A 23,926-nucleotide genomic window follows, 5' to 3' on the forward strand; every position below is an offset into this window, starting at 1 on the left:
CCATGAGTGGATTGATGCTGTCTTGGCAGCATTAAAGGTAAGGTTGAGTTTTGTGTATCTAGAATTGGAAATTTTAAAAATTCATTCATGGTATGTGGGCATGTGGGCTCGGCCAGTATTTATTGCCCATCCATAATTAAGAGTCAATCACGTTGCTGTGAATTTGCAGTCAGATGTTGGCTAGATGAGCGAAGAATGGCAGATTCCTTTGCCCTGGAGAAGATAATTGGGAATTGCCTTCTTGATTCACTTAAGGGGCACTTAAGGTTTTAAGGGGCGTCTTGGGGCGCTCGCAATGATGCTAGGGAGTAAGCTCCAAGATTTTGACCCAGAAACAGTAGAAGAATAGTGGTAATCTTCGAAGTCAGAATGGTGTGTGACTGGAGAGGATCTTGCAGGTAATGATATACCAATGTATCTGCAGACCTTGTCCTTCAAGCTTGCCAAGGTCATCGGTTTCCAAGGTGCTACCAAAGGAGCTTTGAATTCCTACAGTACAACTTGTAGATTTTATCACTGCTGCTACTGTGGTGAAGGAAGTAAATATTAGTGGTAGATGTGGCAATCAAATGGCTCCTTAATACTGGATTGTGTCAAGCTTCTTCAGTATTGTTGGAGCTGTACTCCGTTATACTCCTGATATGTGCCTTGTGGATGGTGGGCAAACAGTGGGGATCATGATGTGAATTAATCAGCACAAAATTCCTAGCACCTGACCTCTGGTGGTAAGACCTGATTGAATTTTTTGAGGACATAACCAAAACAAATTTGTGGACAGATGTTACCACACAGAGGTGAATTCCTCTGTTAATTAAGCCAAACACCTAAGAAAGCTCACGTCACCTTGAAATCTATTCAAAAATGAGTGATAGAGATCTCCCAAATTCTACTGTCAAATTTTTTTTATGGAATCCCTGCAGTGTGGAAATAGGCCATTCAGCCCAACTAGTCCACACTGACCCTCCAAAGAGCAACCCACCCAGATCCATTCCCCTACATTTACCCCTGACTAGTACACCTAACCTACACATTCCTGAACACTATGGGTAATTTAGCATGGCCAATTCACTTAACCTGCATATCTCTGGATTGTGTGAGGAAGCCAGAGTGCCTGGAGGCAATCCATGCAGATACTGGGAAAATGTGCAAACTCCCCACAGGTAGATGCCCAAGACTAGAAATGAACCTGGGCTCCTGGCGCTGTGAGGCAGCAGTGCCAACTATGTAAAGAAGATAACGTTAATTTATTTTCTAACTCTAAAAATGAACTGGATGTAGGTTTGCTCACTGAGCTGGATGGTTCATTTTCAGATGTTTCGTCATCATACTAGGTAACATCTTCAGTGAGCCTCCAGACGAAGCACTGCTAGTGTTTCCTGCTTTCTGTTTCTCTGTTTGGGTTTCCTTGGGTTGGTGATGTAATTTCCTGTGGTGATGTCATTTCCTGTCCTTTTTCCCAGGGAGTGGTAAATGGGGTCCAAGTCAATGTGTTTGTTGATAAAGTTCTGGCTGGAATACCATGCTTCAAGGAATTCTCATGCATGTCTCTGTTTAGCTTGTCCTAGGATAAATGTGTTGTCCCAGTCGAAGTGGTGCCTTTCCTCATCTCTCTAAGGATACGACTGAGAGTGGATCATGTCTTTTTGTGGCCAGTTGATGTTCATGTATGCTGGTGGCTAGTTTTCTGCCTGTTTGTCCAATGTATTGTTTGTTACAGTTCTTGCAAGGTATTTTGTAAATGTCATTAGTTTTGCTTGTTGTTTGTATGGAGTTTTTCAAGTTCATTAGCTGCTACTTTAGTGTGTTAGTTGGTTTGTGGGCTACCATGATGTCAAGATATCTGGCAGTCATTTCCGAAATGTCTTTGTAGGGGAGAGTGGCTAGGGTTTCTGGACATGTTTTGTCTGTTTGTTTGGGTTTGTCGCTGAGAAATGGGCGGACTGTGTTCATTGGGTACCCATTCTTTTTGAATACATGGGTATAGGTGATTTTCCTCTGCTCTGCATGTGTGGTGGTTCATAGAAATAATGTTCTGATGCAGCTTTGTTTGTGGATGTTGGGATGATTGCTTCTGTAGTTCAATATTTGGTCCATTTGTGGCGTTTTCCTGTAGACGCTGATTTGAAGTTCCCCATTGGCTGTTTGCTATACTGTGACATCTCAGTTTGTTGTTGTTTTCCTCCTCTTTAGTGAACTTTGTCAGTGAGGGCATTATTGATGGTCTTGAAGATTTCCTCTAATTTGTTTTGTTTAGTGGTGACAAAGGTGTCATCCACGTAGCGGACCCAAAGTTTGGTTTGATGATTGGCAGAGCGGTTTGTTCAAGTCTCTGCATTACAGCCTCTGCTAAGAACCCTTATATCGGAGATCCCATGGGTGTTCCGTTGGTTTGTTTGGAGGTTTTGTTGTTGAAGGTGAAGTGGGCGGTAAGGTATAGGTCCACTAACTTAATGGCATTATCCTTGCTGATGAAGTTGCTGGTGTTTGTTGTATGTGCCTTTGGGTCTTCTAATAGTATAGTCAGTGTTTCGTCGGCTAGGTTGATGTTAATTGGTGTGAACAGGGCTGTTACATCAAAGGATACCATTATTTCATCCTCTTCTATCTTTGTGTCTTTGGTCTTCAGGAAACCTTGGGTGGAGTGGATGGCATGGCGTGAGTCTTCTACTAAGTGTTTTAGTCTTTGGTGTAGCTCCTTGATCAATCTGTAAGTTGGTGTTCCAGGTAGCGAGACTATGGGTCTGAGGGGGGCTCCTGGTTTGTGAATTTTGGGTAATCTGTAGAAGTGTGGTGTGTTGGATGTGTCTGGTTTCATTTTTTGTAAGTCAGTCTTATTTATTTCTCCAGATTTCTGAAGGTTTTTGAGTAGGGCTGTGATTTGGTTCTCGTCTGGTGTGGCCCCCTGCACCTTCTACCTAGCGCATTCACCCTCTGGTATCAGCATGCAGTTGGGTAATATTTATGGTGGGGCCATCCTCAGCAAATGTGGCAGACAAAGGATGGATGTCTTCTGTTTCTAGAGCTGATTGAGCAGTTTTGTCAGCAGCCTGGTTCCTCTTAAAAAATGCCACTCAGGATTCTGTTTATCAGGTTCCGTCTGATGACCCTTGACCTTCAACCCTGCAGCCTTTGATGGGAGCTCGCCGATCTCCAGTAAGACCTTGATTATCTGCCATGCTTGTCAGGGGTGCCCCCTGTGGTGACAAAACTCCCGTCTTCCCCAAACAGTCATGTAGTCGTGGACAATCCCGAATACATATCTACTATCAGTGTAAACGTTCACCCTCTTCTCTGTCACCTCCGTGAATGCCTAGGTGAGGGCCACTAACTCTGCCACCTGGACAGACAGACATCCTTCTTTTCTCCCTGCTCAGACAATTCATTATTCCGCATTCACTACTGCCCATCCTGTTCGTGGCAGACCATCTATGAATCTCCACAAGCCATCCACAAACAGGATCTCCATTGGTACATCCTTTATCTCACTTTCCTTTACTTCATCGTCCACATCCCCCCACACGTGGTTCACCATCACCTGACATCCTTTCCGCTGGCTTTTCCTGGGTACCTCGGACAATGGTAATGGATTTGGGTGGTGGCAAAAGAACAGCCTCCCATTTTGCTCTTCTCATGTTAGGAACAGTGTGTAATTTTCCCATATTTAACATTTCTACGAGGGTTTGTTTGGTATGCAAGACTATATTCCCTGTCATCCCAATAGGCTCACTGACCTTCATTGCCTACATGGCATGGTCTAAAGCAGCTATACGTCTGGGCAAGCTGTTCACTATGGGGTAATCAGCAGTAGAGTAATACCCGATTTGTGGGGTTGGGTCTACTGCCACTTGTTGGTAAGTGTTGGTATCTACAAGTAGTCCATTCTCTTTTTCTATGTAGTCTCTTTGATTTAAAACGACTATCAAGCGTCCTTTGCAAGTTGGGATAACAATATTTTTATCTTTTTAGTCTTTCTAGTGCTTTCCTTTCTTGTGTATTGAGCGTGTTTCCTTCCTTTCTCTTGCTTAATGTTGGTGCTCCCACCTGTCTGATAATTTACCCCATTTACCATCTCCTGAGAAAAAGAACATGAAATGACATCACCACAGGAAATGACATCACCAACCCAAGAAAACCCAAACATAGAAATGGAAAGCAGGAAACACCAGCAGTACTTCATCCAGAGGCTCACTAAAGGTGTTACCTAGTATAGTGACAAAACATCTGAAAATGAACCTTCCAGCTCATTGAGCAAACCTACATTCAGAACCTCAACCTGAGCTTCAAAACTTTCTACAAGTATAATTGATTGTGAGATGGTAACTTCCATCAGGTTTGCTGATCGGCCGCGTGGGGGAATTAGTAGTACTCATAGTGTCTTGGAGAATTCCCCTCTCTACTAATCCTTTCACAGTTTCCACAACTGCCCTTCTGGCTTTGGGTTTTATGGGGTCTTGGCAGTGCGGCTTGTGTTTCAGACCCTCCATGACGACAGGGTCAATTTTAATCAAGCCAGTATCCAATTTAGTCTCCGCCCATACCCCTGGGACGGAGGCGCAAATGACCCCAAAGCCATTATCCTCGAGCTGCCAATCTCATCCCATAGAGGAGGCAACTTGGACAGTGCTGAAGTGGCTTGCATAAGTCTACATTTTTTCCTTACTCCCATTGGGAAGGGGCCAGATTAATTCACCCTTCCCATAGTCGATAAGGACTTGTATTCCTTCATTAAGTCATCCCCCATAATTTCCCTTCATTATTTTTGCACACATAAAATTGCATCAGTATGTTCAGGTTATTGATTTCTACGCGAGTGGTCTCACTCAAGTACGCAGGGGTTCATCGTCCATTAATCCCTTTCACATAAATTATTTTGTTGGTTGTGGGCAGGGGTAGGTCAGTAATAGATATGGAGGCTCCCATTTCCACTAGCATCTCACACTGTCTGCCCCCGATCAGTGCTGACATGTAAATCCATCTCTCCTTATCATCCATACCCATGGGGGCTGCCGGACATCAGTCCGATGTATTCTCGATGTTGGTTGCCATGTTTTCTCAACAAGTGTCTTCAGAGAGGCCTCTTTTGCCACATACTGACAGACACGTGGGCTTCCCGTTGTTTTGTTTCCTCCCTCTACAATCCCTGACAAAGTGACCTGTCTTGTCACAACTGTGACAGTGGGTCTGGATTTCATTTTTGTGATGGCGCCTCGGTTTTCCTGCTTTACGCGCACGGGGTGGGGTGGGGGTTTCCTCCTCTATCTTCCTTAATTGCTGTTGCCCATTCTATCAGGGCGTCATAGTCTTGGAGAATGATAGCCCCCATTTTTAGAACTGCCTGGTGTACGGGAGACAGCCTGTCCTTGCAAGCCTGAATGAATGCCCAGTCTGTTTGGGGAATCCCTAAGCAATCTTGGTAGAGCCTAAAAAGTCATTCCCCATATTTGGAAGCATTTCTCCCTCCCTTCAGTAGTTTCGTGTTTGGAAATTTTGCCTAATTGAACAAAGAACAAAGAAAATTTACAGCCCTGGAACAGGCCCTTCGGCCCGCCAAGCCTGTGCCAATCCAAATCCACTGTCGAAACCTATCGCACAATTCCTGAGGATCTGTATCCTTCTGTATCCCTCTGCTCCCCACCTACTGATGCATCTGTCCAGATGCACCTTAAATGAATCTACCATGCCTTTGCTGGCAATGCATTCCAGACACCTACCACCCTCTGTGTAAAGTACTTTCTGCGTGTATCCCCCTGAATCCTTTCTTCTCTCACTTAGAACAGGTGACCCCTCATTATTGAATCACTCACCCTGGGAAAAAGCTTATCTCTATCCACCCTGTCTATACCCATCATCATTTTGTAGACCTCAAACAGCTTCCCCCTCAATCCCTTTTTTTTCTAATGGAAACAATCCTAACCTTTTAAACCTCTCTTCATAGCTCAGCACCTTCCATACCAGGCAACATCCTCGTAACCTTCTCTGAACCCTCTCCAAAGCATCCACATCCTTTTGTTAATGTGGCGACCAGAACTGTACACAGTATTCTAAACGCGGCCGAACCAAAGTCTTGTACAATTTTAACATGACCTGCCAGCTCGTTTCCTCAGTAACCTGCCCAATGAAAGCAAGCATACTATATGCCTTTTGATCACTCTATCCACCTGGGCAGCCACCTTCTGGGTATAATAGACCTGAAATCCCAGATCTCTCTACTCATTAACTTTTCCCAAGGCTCTTCCGTTTACAGTATACTTCGCTCTAGAATTAGACATGCCAAAATGCATCGCCTCACATTTGCCTGGATTGAACTCCATCTGCCTCTGCCCAACTCTCCAGTCTATCTATAGTCTCCTGTATTCTTGGACAGTACCCTAAAATTTCTGCTATTTCACCAATTTTCGTGTCATCTGCAAACTTACTGATCAGACCACCAATGCCCACTTCCAGATCATTTATGTATATCACAAGCACCAGTGGCCCCAACACAGACCCCTGTGGAACACTACTGGTCACCTTTCTCCATTTCAAGAAACTCTCTTCACCTACTACACTGTCTCCTGTTGCTCAACCAGCTCTTTATCCAATTCGGTAGAACACCCTGCACACCATGTGACTTCACTTTCTCCATTAGTCTACCATGGGAAACCTTATCAAACGCCTTACTCAAGTCCATGTATGTGACATCAACAGCCGTTCTTTCGTCTATCAATTTGGTCACATCCTCAAAGATCTCTATTAAGTTGGGTAAAAACAATGACTGCAGATGCTGGAAACCAGATTCTGGATTTGAGTGGTTCTGGAAAAGCACAGCAGTTCAGGCAGCATCCGAGGAGCAGGAAAATCGATGTTTTGGGCAAAAGCCCTTCATCAGGAATACAGGCAGAGTGCCTGAAGGGTGGAGAGATAAATGAGAGGAGGGTGGGGGTGGGGAGAAAGTAGCATAGAGTACAATAGGTGAATGGGGGAGGGGATGAAGGTGATAGGTCAGAGAGGAGGGTGGAGTGGATAGGTGGAAAGGAAGGTAGGCAGGTAGAACAGGTCATGGGGACAGTGCTGAGCTAGAAGTTTGGGACTGGGGTGAGGTGGGGGAAGGGGAAATGAGGAAACCGGTGAAGTCCACATTGATGGTTGTTGGGGAGGTGCGGTCTTGACCAGGTAGTCATGGAGGGAACGGTCTTTGCAGAAGGTGGAAAGGGGTGGGGAGGGAATTATATCCCAGGTGGTGGGGTCTGTTTGGAGGTGGCGGAAATGTCGGCGGATGATTTGGTTTATGCGAAGGTTGGTAGGGTGGAAGGTGAGCACCAGGGGGGTTCTGTCCTTTTTACGGCTGAAGGGGTGGGGTCTGAGGGCAGAGGTGCGGGATGTGGACGAGATGCATTGGAGGGCATCTTTATCCACGTGGGAAGGGAAATTGTGGTCTCTAAAGGAGAAGACAATCTGGTGTGTTCTGTGGTGGAACTGGTCCTCCTGGGAGCAGATACGGCGGAGGAACTGGGAATACAGGATGGCATTTTTGCAGGAGGTAGGATGAGAAGAGGTGTAATCTAGGTTGCTGTGGGAGTCGGTGGGTTTGTAAAAAATGTCAGTGTCAAGTCGGTCATCATTAATGGGGATGAAGAGGTCCAGGAAAGGGAGGGAGGTGTCAGATATGGTCCAGGTAAATTTAAGGTCAGGGTGGAATGTGTTGGTGGAGTTGGTGAATTGCTCAACCTCTTCGTGGGCGCACAAAGTGGTGCCAATGCAGTCATCAATGTAGCGGAAGAAGAGGTGGGGAGTGGTGCCCGTGTTATTACGGAAGATGGACTGCTCTACGTAGCCAACAAAGAGACAGACATAGGTGGGGCCCATATGGGTACCCATAGCTACCCCTTTGGTCTGGAGGAAGTGGGAGGATTCGAACCCTCCTGTCCTGGCACCATTCCCTGCCACCGCAGGAATTGCAAAACCTGCGCCCTCACCTCCTTCCAAGGCCCTAAATGAGCCTTCCACATCCATCAAAGTTTTACCTGCACATTCACCAATATCATTTATTGTATCCGTTGCTCCTGATGCAGTCTCCTCTACATTGGAGAGACTGGATGCCTCCAAGCAGAGCGCTTTAGGGAACATCTCTGGGACACCAATCAACCACACCACCCTGTGGCCCAACATTTCAACTCCCCCTCCCACTGTGCCAAGGACATGCAGGTCCTGGGCCTCCTTCACCGCCGCTCCCTCACCACCCGACGCCTGGAGGAAGAACGCCTTATCTTCTGCCTCAGAATACTTCAACCCCAGGGCATCAATGTGGACTTCACCAGTTTCCTCATTTCCCCTTCCCCCACCTCACCCCAGTCCCAAACTTCCAGCTCAGCACTGTCCCCATGACCTGTTCTACCTGCCGATCTTCCTTTCCACCTATCCACTGCACCCTCCTCTCTGACCTTCATCCCACCCCCATCCACCCACTGTACTCTTTGCTACCTTCCCCCACCCTCTTCCCCGACCTATCACCTTAATCCCCACCCCCATTCACCTATTGTACTCTATGCTACTTTGTCCCCACCCCCACCCTCCCCTCATTTATCTCTCAGGCACTCTGCTTGTGTTCCTGATGAAGGGCTTTTGCCCAAAACGTCGATTTTCCTGCTCCTTGGGTGCTGCCTGAACTGCTGTGCTTTTCCAGCACCACACTAATCCAGAATCTCTATTAAGTTGGTATAGCATGATCTCACCTACACAAAACCATATTGCATATCACTAATAAGCCCATACTCTTCCAAATATAAATAGATACTATCCCTCAGTATCTCCTCCAGCAACTTTCTCACCACTGACTTCAGGCTTGTTGGTCTGTAGTTACCTGGAATATCCCTACTACCCTTCTTGTACAGGGGGACAACATCAGCAACTCTCCGGTTCTCCAGCACTTTACGTTTGTTTAAGAATGCTCCAAAGGTATCTGTTACGGCCCCAGCTATTTCCTCCCTCGCTTATGTCAGCAACCTGGGATAGATCTCATCCGGTCCTGGGGATTTGTCCATCTTAATATCCTTTAGTCTACCCAACACATCCTCCGTCCTTAGGTCGATGTGATCCAGACTAAACAAACTTCTATCTCTCACCTCAACATTCATCATGTTCCTTTCCTCAGTGAATACTGATGCAAAGTAATCATTGAGAATCTCACCAAGTTTCTCAGGTTTGACACACAACCTTCCTTCCTTATCCTTTCATAGACCAACCCTTTCTCTAGTTACCCTCTTGCTTCTTATATATGAATAAAAGGCCTTGGGATTCTCCTTAATTCTGCTGGCTAAATTTATTTCATGACCCCTTTTAGCCCGCTTGATTTCTCATTTTAAGGTTGGTCCTACTCTCCCAATATTCCTCCAAAGCCTGTTCTGTCCTTAGCTGCCTGGACCTTATCCTCTTTGCTCGTCACATGATTTCTCCTGTCATCCACGATTCACAAATCTTGCCTTTCCTATCCCTTGTTTCCAAATTCTGCACTGTCTTCAACCTATCTTTAAAAGCCTCCCACACGGCAATAGCTATGTGCAATCCACATTTCCGAGCTCCTGCCTAATTTTGAGATAATTGACCGTGGCCCAGTTTAGTACTCTTCCCTTGGCACCACTCTCATCTTAGAATGTTCATAGATAAAAACTTACAGAATTGTGGTCACTATTCCCATTGAAATCCCCACTGCAACTTCTACTACCTGGTCTGGCTCTTTCCCCAAAACCAAGTCCTCTTCCCTATTGACATACTGCTCGAGAAAACCTTCCTGGATGCTTCGTACAAATTCTGTCCCATCCAGACCTCTGACACTGTGTATCCCAGTCAATGTTGGGAAATTTAAATCTCCCATCGCCACCACGCTGTTGCCTCTACATCTTTCCATAATCTATTTACCTATTTGTTCTTCTACCTCACATTCACCTTTGGGAGACCTGTAGTATAGCCCCAACAATGTAACTGCACCCTTCTTATTTCTTAGCTCTACCCATAATGCCTCACTGCTCAAGCCCTCCATAGTGTCCTCCTTTAGCACAGCCGTCGTATCATCCCTGACCAGCAGTGCAACTCCTGACCCCCTTTTACTTCCTCCCTGTCTATGTTCTGGAACATTTTGTTGCCAATCATCATGCCCTTCCTTCAACCAAGTCTCTGTGCTCGCAATAACGTCATACTCCCAGGTCCCAATCCAAGCCCTAAGTTCGTCTGCCTTACCCACTATACTACTTGCACTTCAGACCACCAGTTCCTTTGCCTTCATTTGCTCTCAGCCTACTCTTCCCCTTGGTTATGCTAACTTCATGATCTTGTTCCGTACAGTCTCAAGTTTCCAACTCATAGTACAGTAATCTTCTCTTATGGTTCCCAGCCACCTTCCACATTAGTTTAAAAGTTGTGGGTGGTTTCCTCAGATCATGCTGGATTTTGGCCTTAAATCTGCCGAAGGGCCCATGCTGATCGTCTATATCTGCTTTCTTAGGGGTACTTTGGGTCCATCTGCCGCTGGTATAATCCTGACTTCATTGCTGTGCGGCATTTGTTTTTCCTTGGTCCATTTCTTTGTGGATTCCAAAGTCCGACCTATGGGGCCAGTCAATTGATGGACCAAAAGAATATCTATCTTCTTGGTCTTAACTTTCTTTTTGTCCATGGGCCAATTTCGCTGTTGATCTCGGATCTAGGATGGATCCCGCCCACTCTTTCTCATCTGTCTGATGAGTGAATGTGTATCTATCAAATACTGGTTAATGAGAGACCCTGGGAGTCCTCATTGATCTCCCTGACCTACCAGAACACTGATAGGTTTATACTCTCAGATGCTCTGTTGGTTGATCGTATTTACCCACCAGCCATGGCTGCTGCGTGTTTTCCCACCGGTTGCGTTTCACCCAGAGGTGTTCCTATTGGATCCGGTGATGCCTGTTTTTGGGAGTGATCACTTCCCCGTATTATAGGCCTTTATCTCAGGCAGGAACAGTCACACTGGCATCTGAGTATGACTCAACTCAGAGGCCTCACAACAGACACTCTCTCATTCACTCTTACCAGATCAACAGCTTCTGTAGTTTGACCTGCTTTTGTCCGACATCCTGCTCCGACTCCTAAGAGGTGGCCAGTCTATCCCGGACTGTGAACAGGAGCCTGCTCACTATGTCAATTTGTTGTACGGAAATTAATAAAACTTAAACTTAGGAGCAAGTCAACCAAATTTAGAAGCATGTCAATCAAATTTACTAAATCAAAAGCTTTTGGGAGGGGCAGCGTGATTCTGACCCTGACCCTAACCATGGGACTTGGCCACGCCGTCTGTCCCTGAACAATAGGTACAGCAGTTTTTATAATCTGGATAACGTACAACGAAAGCTCAGAAAGACAGTTTATGTTCTGCGCATGTGTGCAAACATTCGTCGGTTGTGTTCTGTGCATGCACACGCAGACATCACTGTCTCCGGGAGTGACGTACCACGCTGTTGTGTTCTGTAAGTATTTCTTCTTTAGTTAGTTTCTGTCTTTAGTTGGACTGAAAGGTCTGTTTCCATCCTGTATGACCCTATGACACTGTGATACCTGGGATGTTCATGATGGGGATTTAGTCATGGTCATGCCAGTGAATGTCAAGCAGTGACGGTGAGATTCTGGATGTAAGTTTGCTTGCTGAGCTGGAAGGTTTGTTTTCAGACGTTTTGTCACCATACTCGGTAACATCATCAGTAAGCCTCTGATGTCGCACTGGTGTTAGTGACCTGCTTTTGATTTCTGTGTTTTGGTTTCCTTGGGGTGGGATGTCATTTCACGCGGTGGTGTCATTTCAAGCGGTGGTGTCATTTCCTGTTCTTCTCAGAGGGTAGTACATGGGGTCCAAGTCAATGTGTTTGTTGATAGAGTTCTGGTTGGAATACCATGCGTGTCTCTGTTTAGCTTGTCCTAGAATAAGACCATAAGACATAGGAGTGGAAGGAAGGCCATTCGGCCCATCGAGTCCACTCCGCCATTCAATCATGGCTGATGGGCATTTCAACTCCACTTACACACATTCTCCCCGTAGTCCTTAATTTCTCGAGACATCAAGAATCTATCAATCTCTGCCTTGAAGATATTTAGCGTCCTAGCCTCCACTGCACTCTGTGGCAATGAGTTCCACAGGCCCACCACTCTCTGGCTGAAGAAATGTCTCCACATTTCTGTTCTGAATTGACCCCCTCTAATTTTAAGGCTGTGTCCACGGGTCCTAGTCTCCTCGTCTAACGGAAACAATTTCCTAGCGTCCACCCTTTCCAAGCCATGTATTATCTTGTACGTCTCTATTAAGTCTCCCCTTAATCTTCTAAACTCCAATGAATACAATCCCAGGATGCTCAGCCGTTCCTCATGTTAGACCAACCATTCCAGGGATCATCCTGGACACGTTCCAGTGCCATTATGTCCTTCCTGAGGTGTGGGGACCAAAACTGGACACAGTATTCCAAATGGGGCCTAACCAGAGCTTTATAAAGTCTCAGTAGCGCAACGGTGCTTTTATATTCCAACCCTCTTGAGATAAGTGACAACATTGCATTCGCTTTCTTAATCACGGACTCAACCTGCATGTTGACCTTTAGAGAATCCTTGACAAGCACTCCCAGATCCCTTTGTACTTTGGCTTTACGAATTTTCTTGCCGTTTAGAAAGTAGTCTATGCTTTTATTCTTTTTGCCACAGTGCAAGACCTCGCATTTGTTCACGTTGAATTCCATTAGCCATTTCCTGGACCACTCTCCCAAACTGTCTAGATCCTTCTGTAGCCTCCCCATTTCCTCAGTACAACCTGCCTCTCCACCTAACTTCATATCATCTGCAAACTTCGCTAGAATGCCCCCAGTCCCTTCATCCAGATCATTAATATATAACGTTGAACAGCTGTGGCCCCAACACTGAACCCTGCGGGACACCGCTCGTCACCGGCTGCCATTCCGAAAAAGAACCTTTTATCCCAACTCTCTGCCTTCTGTCAGACAGCCAATCCTCAATCCATCCCAGTAGCTCATCTCGAACACCATGGGCCCTCACCTTGCTCAGCAGCCTCCGGTGTGGCACCTTATCAAAGGCCTTTTGAAAGTCTAGATAGACCATATCCACTGGGTTTCCCTGGTCTAACCTACTTGTCACCTCTTCAAAGAATTCCAACAGGTTTGTCAGGCATGACCTCCCCTTAGTAAATCCATGTTGACTTGTTCTAATCAGACTCTGCTTTTCTAAGAATTTAGAAACCTCATCCTTAATGATGGATTCTAGAATTTTACCAACAACCGAGGTTAGGCTAATTGGCCTATAATTTTCCATCTTTTGTCTTGATCCTTTCTTGAACAAGGGGGTGACAACAGCGATCTTCCAATCATCCAGGACTTTCCCTGACTCCAGTGACTCTTGAAAGATCTCAACCAATGTGTTGTCCCAGTCGAAGTGGTGCCTTTCCTCATGTATATGGAAGGATACGAGTGCGAGTGGAGCATGCCTTTTTGTGGCCAGTTAATGTTCATGTGTCCTGGTGGCTAGTTTTCTGCCTGTTTGTCCAATGTATTTTGTTACAGTTCTTGCAAGGTATTTTGTAAATGACATGAGTTTTGCTTGTTGTTTGTATGGAGTCTTTCATGTTCATTAGCTGCTGTTTTAGTGTGTTAGTGGGTTTGTGGGCTACCATGATGTCAAGACGTCTGAGTAGTCTGGCGGTCATTTCTGAGATGTCTTTGATGTAGGGGAGAGTGGCTAGGGTTTCTGTTTGAGTTTGTTGCTGAGAAATCGGTGAACTGTGTTCATTGGTTACTCGTTCTGCTTGAATATACTGTCTAGGTGATTTTCCTCTGCTCTTCGTAGTTCTTCTGTGCTGCAGTGTGTGGTGGCTCGTTGAAATAATGTTCTGATGCAGCTTCGTTTGTGGATGTTGGGATGATTGCTTCTGTAGTTGAGTATTTGGCCTGTGTGTATTATTTTCCTGTAGACACTGGTTTGGAGTTCCCCATTAGCTGTTCGCTCTAATGTCACGTCTAGGAATGGCAGTTTGTTGTTGTTTCCCCCCTCTTTAGGGAATTTTATGCCAGTAAGGATATTATTGATGGTCTTGAAGGTTTCCTCTAATTTGTTTTGTTTAGTGATGATAAAGGTGTCATCCACGTAGCGAACCCAAAGTTTGGGTTTGATGGTTGGCAGAGCTGTTTGTTCGAGTCTTTACTGCCTCTGCTAAGTATCCTGATATCGGAGATCCTATGGGTGTGCTGTTGCTTTGTGGGTTTTGTTACTGAAGGTGAAGTGGGTGGTAAGGCATGGGTCCACGAGCTTGGTGATGATTTATTTGCTGATGAAGTTGGTGGTGTTTGGTGTCTGTTTCTTTGGCCTTCTGTAAGTGTAGTCAGTGTTTCCTTGGCCAGGTTGATATTGATGGTTAGATTCTTTCTTAGAAGTAGTTATTACCTGGTAACTGAAGTGAATGTTCCATCCACAGGGCGCAATCATGGATGTTCAGGTCTTGCTGCATAGAGAGTGGCTTGCAGAGCAGGAAAGGACACTGCAGGAATCTATAACTGCTCACATATATATTGATGGTATGTGTATGGAATGAACTGCCAGAGGAAGTGGGGGAGGCTCGTACGATTGCAATATTTAAAAGGCATTTGGGTGGGTGTATGAATGGGATAGGCTTGAAGGCATATGGGCTGGGTGCCGGTAGGTGGGACTAGATTGGGTTGGGATATATGGTCAGCATGAACAAGTTGGACCAATGGGTTTGTTTCTGTGCAGTACATCACTCTGATTGTATGGTGTTCAGTTAATTTTGGCACAGAGGCAGCTGAGATTAATGAGATTTTGAGCCCAATGGCATTAACAGGAGACAATATTTGATCTTTCAGATGAACACTCATTTTCAGGAAGATTGTAAAGGGGATGGGCACTATAGGGCAGCCTTGTTTGACCTAGGTCGAGAGTTTGAAGCCATCTGTTCCAGATATTAGAGGATATGAGAATAGTGCAAGCAAATGGCTTTACTGGAAGTTCAGCACAGATCCAGTTGGATGGTGGAACAGACATGAGGGAGTGGAATGACTTACTCAAATTTCTTTTTCCTTTGTTCCAAGATCACTCACTTGAAACAGTTGCAATCAGATCATCAGAAAGCAGTTGCACTATTGGACATGCAAATATTTGGAGCACAATTCATAAATTTGCTGAATAAAATACCTCAGTCAGTGAGTGAAGTGACTGTGGTGTTGTTGACACTTGTAGATTGTCCTGGCAATAAAGGTCATGTCAGAAATTCATCTGGAAGGACTAAAGCCACATTGTATCTCTCAGGTGTTTTTTTTTCAACCACGGGCAACAGTTGATTCAGGAGCATGTGAGTGAGGATTTTGCCTGTTGTGGAGAAAAGGGAGATGCCTTGATTCCACGCATGACTTACTCTTGCAGTTAAAATTGTTGCATTGCTGAAATGAGATTGATTTGGAGGTGCCGGTGTCTTATACACAGTACTCTGCTCAATGAAGGTAAGCACAATATGCCGCCTTGATCATTCTATCCACTGTGCAGCCTCCTTCAGGGTACAATGGACCTGAACTCCCAGATCTCTCTGCTCATCAACCTCTCCCAACGCTCTTCCGTTTACAGAATAATTCGCTCTAGATATATGATTGGTCTTTTCTGTAATTAAGGCTGTAGTGTCTCTTAAAAAACACAAATAATGTGTAATTTTCGAATGTAATTGCGCAACTTCACCAAGTAACTCAGAAGCTTTAACCTCTCTGTTGCTGGATAGAATTGCATCAAGGTGCCTTACTTGAATAAACTAATTACCTTGCTTTGTGCAGACCACGTTCTGTTGATTCTTTTGACCAATCTCGAACCAAGAGGCCCCTTTGGAGGTGTCTAGATCTTCATGGGGTGTCCAAAGTTAAAAATCTCACAACGCCAAGTTAACCCCAATCGAGCGTGTGGTGCTGGAAAAGCACACCAGGTTAGGCAGCATCTGAGGAGCAGGAGAATCGATTATTTTGGACATAACCTGATTCCTGATTAAGGATTTATCACCAATTTAACAAACAATCCATGTCTTTTTCAATACATAATTTTGGTTGCATCACATTGTAAACTTTTGCTATAAATTCTGTGTCTTACAATCTTCTCCTCCACAACCACCTGATGAAGCAGTAATGCTCTGAAAGCTAGTGCTTCCAAATAAACCTGTTGGACTGTAATCTGGTGTTATATGATTTTTAACTTTGAAATCAGCTTGAGTGAGTGGAGGTAATTTTTCCTCCTAATCAGTGGGGTGAGTGAATAATGTTTTCATGTGTGCAAAGGATGCATGCAAAAGATAAGGCTAAAATACTCAACATTTTTTACTCTAAGGTGCCGAGTGGATGATCCATGTAGGCCTCCACCAGAGGTTCCCAGCACGAGCGATGTTGAGCTTTAGCCAATTTGACTAATTCTACAAAATATCACAGAACTGTTGGCAGCCCTGAATGCTGCAAGGCTATGTAGTGCAGCAATGTGGGGTGTCGGGGTTACTAGCTGGCCATTGATTATTGCCCAATTTAGTCACCCATCAGAAGCAATGATGAGATGCCCTCTTGAACCACGATAATCCATGTGCTGTAGATTGAGTCATAGTCATAGTGATGTACAGCATGGAAACAGACCTTTCGGTCCAACCCGTCCATGCCGACCAGATATTCCAACCCAATCTAGTCCCACCTACCAGCACCCGACCCATATCCCTCCAAACCCATCCTATTCATAGACCCATCCAAATGCCGCTTAAATGTACCAGCCTCCTCCACATCCTCTGGCAGCTCATTCCATACACGTACCACCCTCTGCGTGAAAACGTTGCCCTGTAGGTCTCTTTTTTTTATCTTTCCCCTCTAGTTCTGGATTCCCTGACCCCAGGGAAAAGACTTTGCCTAATTACCATATCCATGCCCCACATAATTTTGTAAACCTCTATAAGGTCACCCCTCAGCATCCGACGCTCCAGGGAAAACAGCCCCAGCCTGTTCAGCCTCTCCCTGTAGCTCAAATCCTGCAACCCTGGCAACATCCTTGTAAATCTTTTCTGAACCCTTTCAAGTTTCACAACATCTTTCCGATAGGAAGGAGACCAGAATTGCATGCAATATTCCAACAGTGACCTAACCAATGACCTGTACAGCCGCAACATGACTTCCCACCACCTGTACTCAATACTCTGACCAATAAAAGAAAGCATACCAAACGCCGCCTTCACTATCCTATCAACTTACGACTCCACTTTCATGGAGCTATGAACCTGCATTCCAAGGTCTCTTTGTTCAGCAACACTCCCTAGGACCTTTCCATTAAGTGTATAAGTCCTGCTAAGATTTGCTTTCCCAAAGTTCAGCACATCACATTTATCTGAATTAAACACCATCTGCCACTTCTTGGCCCACTGGCCCATCTGGTCAAGATCCTGTTGTATTCGGAGGTAACCCTCTTCGCTGTCCACTATACCTCCAATTTTGGTGTCATCTGCAAACTTACTAACTGTACCTCTTATGCTCGCATCCAAATCATTTATGTAAATGACAAAAAGTAGAGGACCCAGCACTGATCCTTGAGGCACTCCACTGGTCACAGGCCTCCAGTCTGAAAAACAACCCTCCACCACCACCCTCTGTCTTCTACCTTTCAGCCAGTTCTGTATCCAAATGGCTAGTTCTCCCTGTATTCCATGAGATCTAACCTTGCTAATCAGTCTCCCATGGGGAACCTTGTCGGACACTTTGCTGAAGTCCATATAGATCACATCTATCGCTCTGTCCTCAGCAATTATCTTTATTACTTCAAAAAACTCAATCAAGTTTGTGAGACATGATTTCCCACGCACATAGCCATGTTGACTATCCCAAATCAGTCCTTGCCTTTCCAAATACATGTACATCCTGTCCCTCAGGATTCCCTCTAACAACTTGCCCACCACTGAGGTCAGGCTCACCGGTCTATAGTTCCCTGGCTTGTCCTTACCACCCTTCTTAAACTGTGGCACCACGTTTGCCTACCTCCAGTCTTCTGGCACCTCACCTGTGACTATCGATGATACAAATATCTCAGCAGGAGGCCCAGCAATCACTTCTCTAGCTTCCCACAGAGTTCTCGGGTACACCTGATCAGGTCCTGGGGATTTATCCACGTTTATGCATTTCAAGGCATCCAGCACTTCCTCCTCTAATATGGACGTTTTGCAAAGTGTCACCATCTATTTCCCTACAGTCTATATCTTCCATATCCTTTTCCACACTACATACTGATGCAAAATACTCGTTTAGTATCTCCCCCATTTTCTGCGGCTCCACACAAAAGCCACCTTGCTGATCTTTGAGGTGCTCTATTCTCTCTCTAGTTACTCTTTTGTCCTTAATGTATTTGTATAAAACCTTTGGATTCTCCTTAACTCTATTTGCCAAAGCAACTCATGTCCCCTTTTTGCCCTCCTGATTTCCCTCTTAAGTATACTCCTGCCTTTATATTCTTCTAAGGATTCACTTGATCTATCCTGTCGATACCTTACATATGCTTCCTTCTTTTTCTTAACCAAGCCCTCAATTTCTTTAGTCATCCAGCATTCACTATACCTTCCAGCCTTTCCTTTCCTTCTTAACAGGAATATACTTTCTCTGGATTCTTGTTATGTCATTTCTGAAGACTTCCCATTTTCCAGCCATCCCTTTACCTGCAAACACTTGCCCCCAATCAACTTTATGTGGCAAGTGCAATTGAATTTCTGGTCAATGGTAATCCCTCGGATGTTGATAATGATGCATTCAGTGACAGCAGCGCCCATTGACTGTCAAGGGACAGTAGCTATATCAATGCCTGGCATTTATGTGGTGTGTATGTTATTTGTGATTTGTCAGCACAAGCTTGGGTATTGTCCAGTTCTTGTTGCATTTGATCACTGCCTGCTTCAGTATCTGAGGAGTCATGAATGGTGCTGAGCTTTGTGGAATAATCGGCAAACATCCCCAGTTGTGACCTTAGAATGCAGAGAAGGCATTGATGAAGCAGCTGGAGATATTTGGGCCTATGCTGAACTAGTCTTACAGAGATGGCCTGCAGATGAGATGACTGACATTCAACAACCACAATCATCTTCCTGTTTGTTAGACTCCAACCATTGGAGAGCGTGCCCCCGGTACCCTTTCTTTTCATTCACGGGACAAGGCCATCGCTCGCTAGGCCAGCATTTATTGCCCATCCCAAACTATTCAGAGGGCAGTTCAGAGTCAACCATGTTTCTGTGGGTCTGGAGTCACATGTCGGCCAGACCAGGCAAGGATGGCATTGGAGGACATTAGAGATCAAGATGGGTTTTTCCATCAATCAACAGTGATCATCATTGGACTCTTGATTCCAGATTTGTACTGAATTCGAATTTCACCATCTACCATAGCAAGATTTGAACCCAGGTCCCCAGAACATTACCTGGGTCTCTGGATTAACTGTCTGGCGATAATTCCACAAAGCCATTACTTCCCCATTGATTCCTGTCTTGCTAGGACTCCTTGATGCCAATTAAATATGGCCTTGATGTCAAGAACTTTTACTGTCCCTTCACTTCTGGAAAGTGAGCTCTTCTGTCCATAGAGTCAGAGATATAAAGCACGGAAACAGACCCTTCGGTCCAACTTGTCCATGCTGACCAGATATTCTAACTTAATCTAGTCACATTTGCCAGCACTTGGCCCATATCCTTCTAACCTCTTGCAAAGCATGTACCCATTCAGATGCCTTTTAAATTCTGTAATTGTATCAGCTTCCACCAGTTCCTATGGCAGCGCATTCCATACATCCACCACCCTCTGCCTGAAAGATTTGTCCCCTTATGTCCCTTTTATATCTTGCCCCTCTCACCCTGAATTTACATCTTCTAGTTCTGGACCCCCCTTACCACCACCACCCTGGGAAAAGACCTTGTCTACTTACCCTACCCACACCCCTCATGATTTTAGAAATCTCTATAAGGTCACCAATCAGCCTCTGCTCCAGGGAAAACAGCCCCAGCCTATTCAGCCTCTCCCTATAACTCAAACCCTCCAACCCTGGCAACATCCTTGTAAATCTTTACTGAACCCTTTCAAGTTTCACAACATCCTTCTGATAGGAGGGAGACCAGAATAGCATACAGTATTCCAAAAGCGGCCTAACCAACATCTTGTACAGCCGCAACATGACAATCCCATTGTCCATGTTTGAACCAAGGCTGTAATGAGGAAGGGATTCAGTGATCCTGGTAGAACCCAAACTGGGCAACAGTAAGCAGGTTATTACTGAGCAGATGTTGCTTGACAGCATTGTTGATGACACCTTCTGTAACTGATGATCGCGGGTTGACTGGTTGGTAATTGAGCGAGTTGGATTTGCCTTTGTTTTTCTGTACAGGTGTTACGACATGGCAGTAAACCCTTCTGCTAATTCAGCCAATCCCACAGTAAAGCTCACCTCATAGTCTGTTAAAGTGTGAGTGACAGAGAACTACCTAAATTCCACTGTTCAACCAAAAATATCAATTTTACTCCTGAACTCAAAGTGAACATTAAACAGCAACTATTTACAACTCTAAACCTCCTTTCTGTTAAAGGTTTGTTATTTACCTCCCACTCTATAATAACATACTCATCCAATAAAGCCCCTATTAAATTTACGGCAGCTCAGTTTTCAAAACCAGACAGCCAGCTGTCATCTTCAGTGTTGATCTTCCTCTGTAGATCTCCCTGGGTCATCTTCGGTCTTATATTGCACAGATTTTTCATATGCAAAGGCTGTTTTAGGGCAGTCTATCTGGCAATAGCAGATGGTGCTCTTTGCTGAAATAGAACATTACAGTGCAGTGCAGGCCCTTAATGTGCCAACCTATGGAACCAATCTGAAGACTGTCTAACCTGCACTATTCCATTTTCGTCCGTATGCCTTACCAATGGCCATTTGAAGTCCCTTAAAGTTGGTGAGTTCTACTACTGTTGCAGGCAGTGCGTTCCATGCCTCTACTACTTTCTGGCCTACTGTCCAAATGCCTACTTTTTATACTCCAAACATTGGATCGTCTCATTGGTTTGATGTTGTCAAAGCAGTAAAATTCAAATTCGATTGAGTTTTAATATCTTGGGGCATAATTTAAACTGGTTAAATTTGAATAGTTGTGAAAACAATTGAGGTATTGAGGTTACAGCCAAAGGTTACATCTTTCAATTCGCGAGTGTGGTGCTGGAAATATACAGCAGGTCAGGAAGCATCTGAGGAGCAGGAATATTGACGTTTCGTGCAAAAGCCCTTCATCAGGAATAGAAGGGCTTTGTTGATGAAGGGCTTTTGCCTGAAACATCGATTTTCCTGTTCTTTGGTTGCTACCTGACCTGCAGTGCTTTTCCAGCATCTACACTACCACGACTAGTGGGCGGCACGGTGGCACAGTGGTTAGCACTGCTGCCTCACAGCGCCAGAGACCCGGGTTCAATTCCCGCCTCAGGCGACTGACTGTGTGGAGTTTGCACGTTCTCCCTTTGTCTGCGTGGGTTTCCTCCGGGTGCTCTGGTTTCCTCGCACAGTCCAAAAATGTGCAGGTCAGGTAAATTGGCCATGCTAAATTGCCCGTAGTGTAAGGTAAGGAGTAAATGTAGGGGTATGGGTGGGTTGCGCTTCGGCGGGGCGGTGTGGACTTGTTGGGCTGAAGGGCCTGTTTCCACACTGTAAGTCATCTAACCTAATCTAATCTATCTAATCTACACTCTACTCTAATTTCCAACATCTGCAGTCCTCACTTTTGCCTATGTCTTTCAATTCTCCAGTATATTCTGTGCCTGCTAGTCAATCATGTGACAGGTGCTTGCCAGCTTTCACTCTCTCTTAAAGCCATAGTACACTCCTTCAACTTCATACCACAGGACAAATCTGGGCAATTTTCCACATTGTTGGGTGGATGCCCATGTTGTAGCTGTCCTCTAAGACCTTGGCTTGGGGATGAGCTATTGCTGGACCACAAGTTTTCAATACAATTGCCAAAATCTTGTCTGGGCCTGTAGCCTTTGCAGTAGCCTGTGACTCCACCAATTTCTGAATATCACATGGAGTGAATTGAATTTACTGAAGGCTGGTATCTGTCTTGTTGGGGTGACTGGAGGAGGCCTAGACAGATAATTCATTTGGCACTTCTGGCTGAAGATTGCTGCGTTGGATTCATAGCTGGCACACACAATGATGGTTGTGGTTGTTGGAAATCAGTCACCTTGGTTCTGGGTCATCTCTCTGGGAGTTCCTCAGGTCGTGTCCTCAGCCCAACCATCACCTGCTGCTGTATCAGTGACCTTCGCTCCATCATAAGGTCAGAAGTGGAGACGCTTGCAGATGATTACACAATGTTCAGCACCATTTGTGACTCCTCAGATGCTGAAGCAGTCTTTTTCAAATGTAGAAGAACTGGACAATAACCAGGCTTGGGTTGAATACTTAGTTGTATTTGCACAACACAATGCAAGGCAACAAATCTTTCCAATAAGAGAAAATTAAAACATTGTCCCTTGACATTTAGTGGAATTTCCAGCAATCAATCTTCCACTATCAACATCTTGCGGATTAACACTGACCAGAAATTGCTGTATGAATACAGTGGCTGCAAGAGTTGGTCACTGCAGCAACTTACTCCTGATTTCCCAAAATCTACTGTGTCCAAGGCACAACTCAGGACTGTGGTGGACTACTCACCACTTGCCTGCATGAGTTCAGATCTAACACATTCAAGAAGCTTGACCCCATCCAGGATAAAGCAGCTTGCTTGATTGGCATACTGACGCTTAGTAGTAGTAGTCTAGATTAGAGTGGTGCTGGAAAAGCACAGCAGGTCAGGCAGTATCCGAGGAGCAGGAAAATCGCCGTTTCTGGCAAAAGCCCTTCATCAGGAATAGAGCCTCCAAACCAAAGGAGTAGCCATGGGCGCCCGCATGGGCCCCAGCTATGCCTGTCTCTTAGTCGGATATGTGGAACAGCCCATCTTCCGCAGCTACACTGGCACCACCCCCTACCTTTCCCTCCACTAGATCGATGACTGTATCGGCGTTACCTCGTACTCCCACGAGGAGGTTGAACAGTTCATCCACTTTACTAACATCTTCCACCCCAATCTCAAATTTACCTGGACCGTCTCATACTCCTCCCTCCCCTTCCTAGACCTCTCCATTTCTGTCTTGGGCGACCGACTCAACACGGATGTTTACTATAAACCGACCGACTCCCACAGCTACCTAAATTACACCTCCTCCCAATGTGCCCCCTGTAAAAATGCCATCCATTCCTGAAGAATGGCTTATGCCCAAAACGTCGATTCTCTTGCTCTTTGGATGCTGCCTGACCTCCTGCGCTTTTCCAGCAACACATTTTTCAGCTCTGATCTCCAGCATCTGCAGTCCTCACTTTCTCCCTGCTTATTAGCAGTAGTGTATATGAACTACAAGATGTATTACAAAAATTCCTCAGTGCTCCATGGATAACAACTTCTAAATGTAGGATCATTTCTATTGGAAAGACAAGGGTAACAGACACATGCATGTTCCCCTGCAAGCCAGTCACCATCCTGACTTGGAAATATATCACCGTTCCTTTTTGGATTGTAGAGGTTCAAGAAGGAAGCAAGCTGGCTCCTTTTTGGCATCAAAAGAAATTCACATGTCAAGATAACATTTTGATGGATCCCTCAGGTTCCTTTTTCCCATTACTTTTCCTTTCTCTAGACACTTTTTCTTCATGCAAGACCTGGGCACAGTTATCTTTGAGAAACTGAATTATTTTATCCCATTGTTATCAATTTGAGTTGGATCTGTAAAGATTTTCAAGATTTCTTCCCGAGTAGCAATTAAAATTCCTCTCCTTGGGAATATGTTAGTGCTGAGGC

At 45.1% G+C, this 23,926-nt stretch overlaps 1 protein-coding gene across 6 annotated transcripts in view; it reads left to right on the forward strand.

Annotated features, from left to right (window-relative positions):
* osbpl8 (oxysterol binding protein-like 8) overlaps positions 1-23,926 on the forward strand; it is a 372,304-nt gene that overhangs the window by 40,743 nt on the left and 307,635 nt on the right. The window contains exon 1 of one of the 6 annotated variants that reach the window (XM_072552069.1): positions 19-37. The exons of the other annotated variants lie outside the window; for them this stretch is intronic. The gene's annotated coding sequence lies outside the window, so the exon portion shown is untranslated. Of the gene's footprint in view, positions 1-18; positions 38-23,926 lie in introns of those variants that run through there. 6 annotated transcript variants of the gene reach the window in all.

The sequence above is a fragment of the Chiloscyllium punctatum genome, chromosome 32 (assembly GCF_047496795.1).
Source record: "Chiloscyllium punctatum isolate Juve2018m chromosome 32, sChiPun1.3, whole genome shotgun sequence".
In the NCBI taxonomy this organism is placed as follows: domain Eukaryota; kingdom Metazoa; phylum Chordata; class Chondrichthyes; order Orectolobiformes; family Hemiscylliidae; genus Chiloscyllium; species Chiloscyllium punctatum.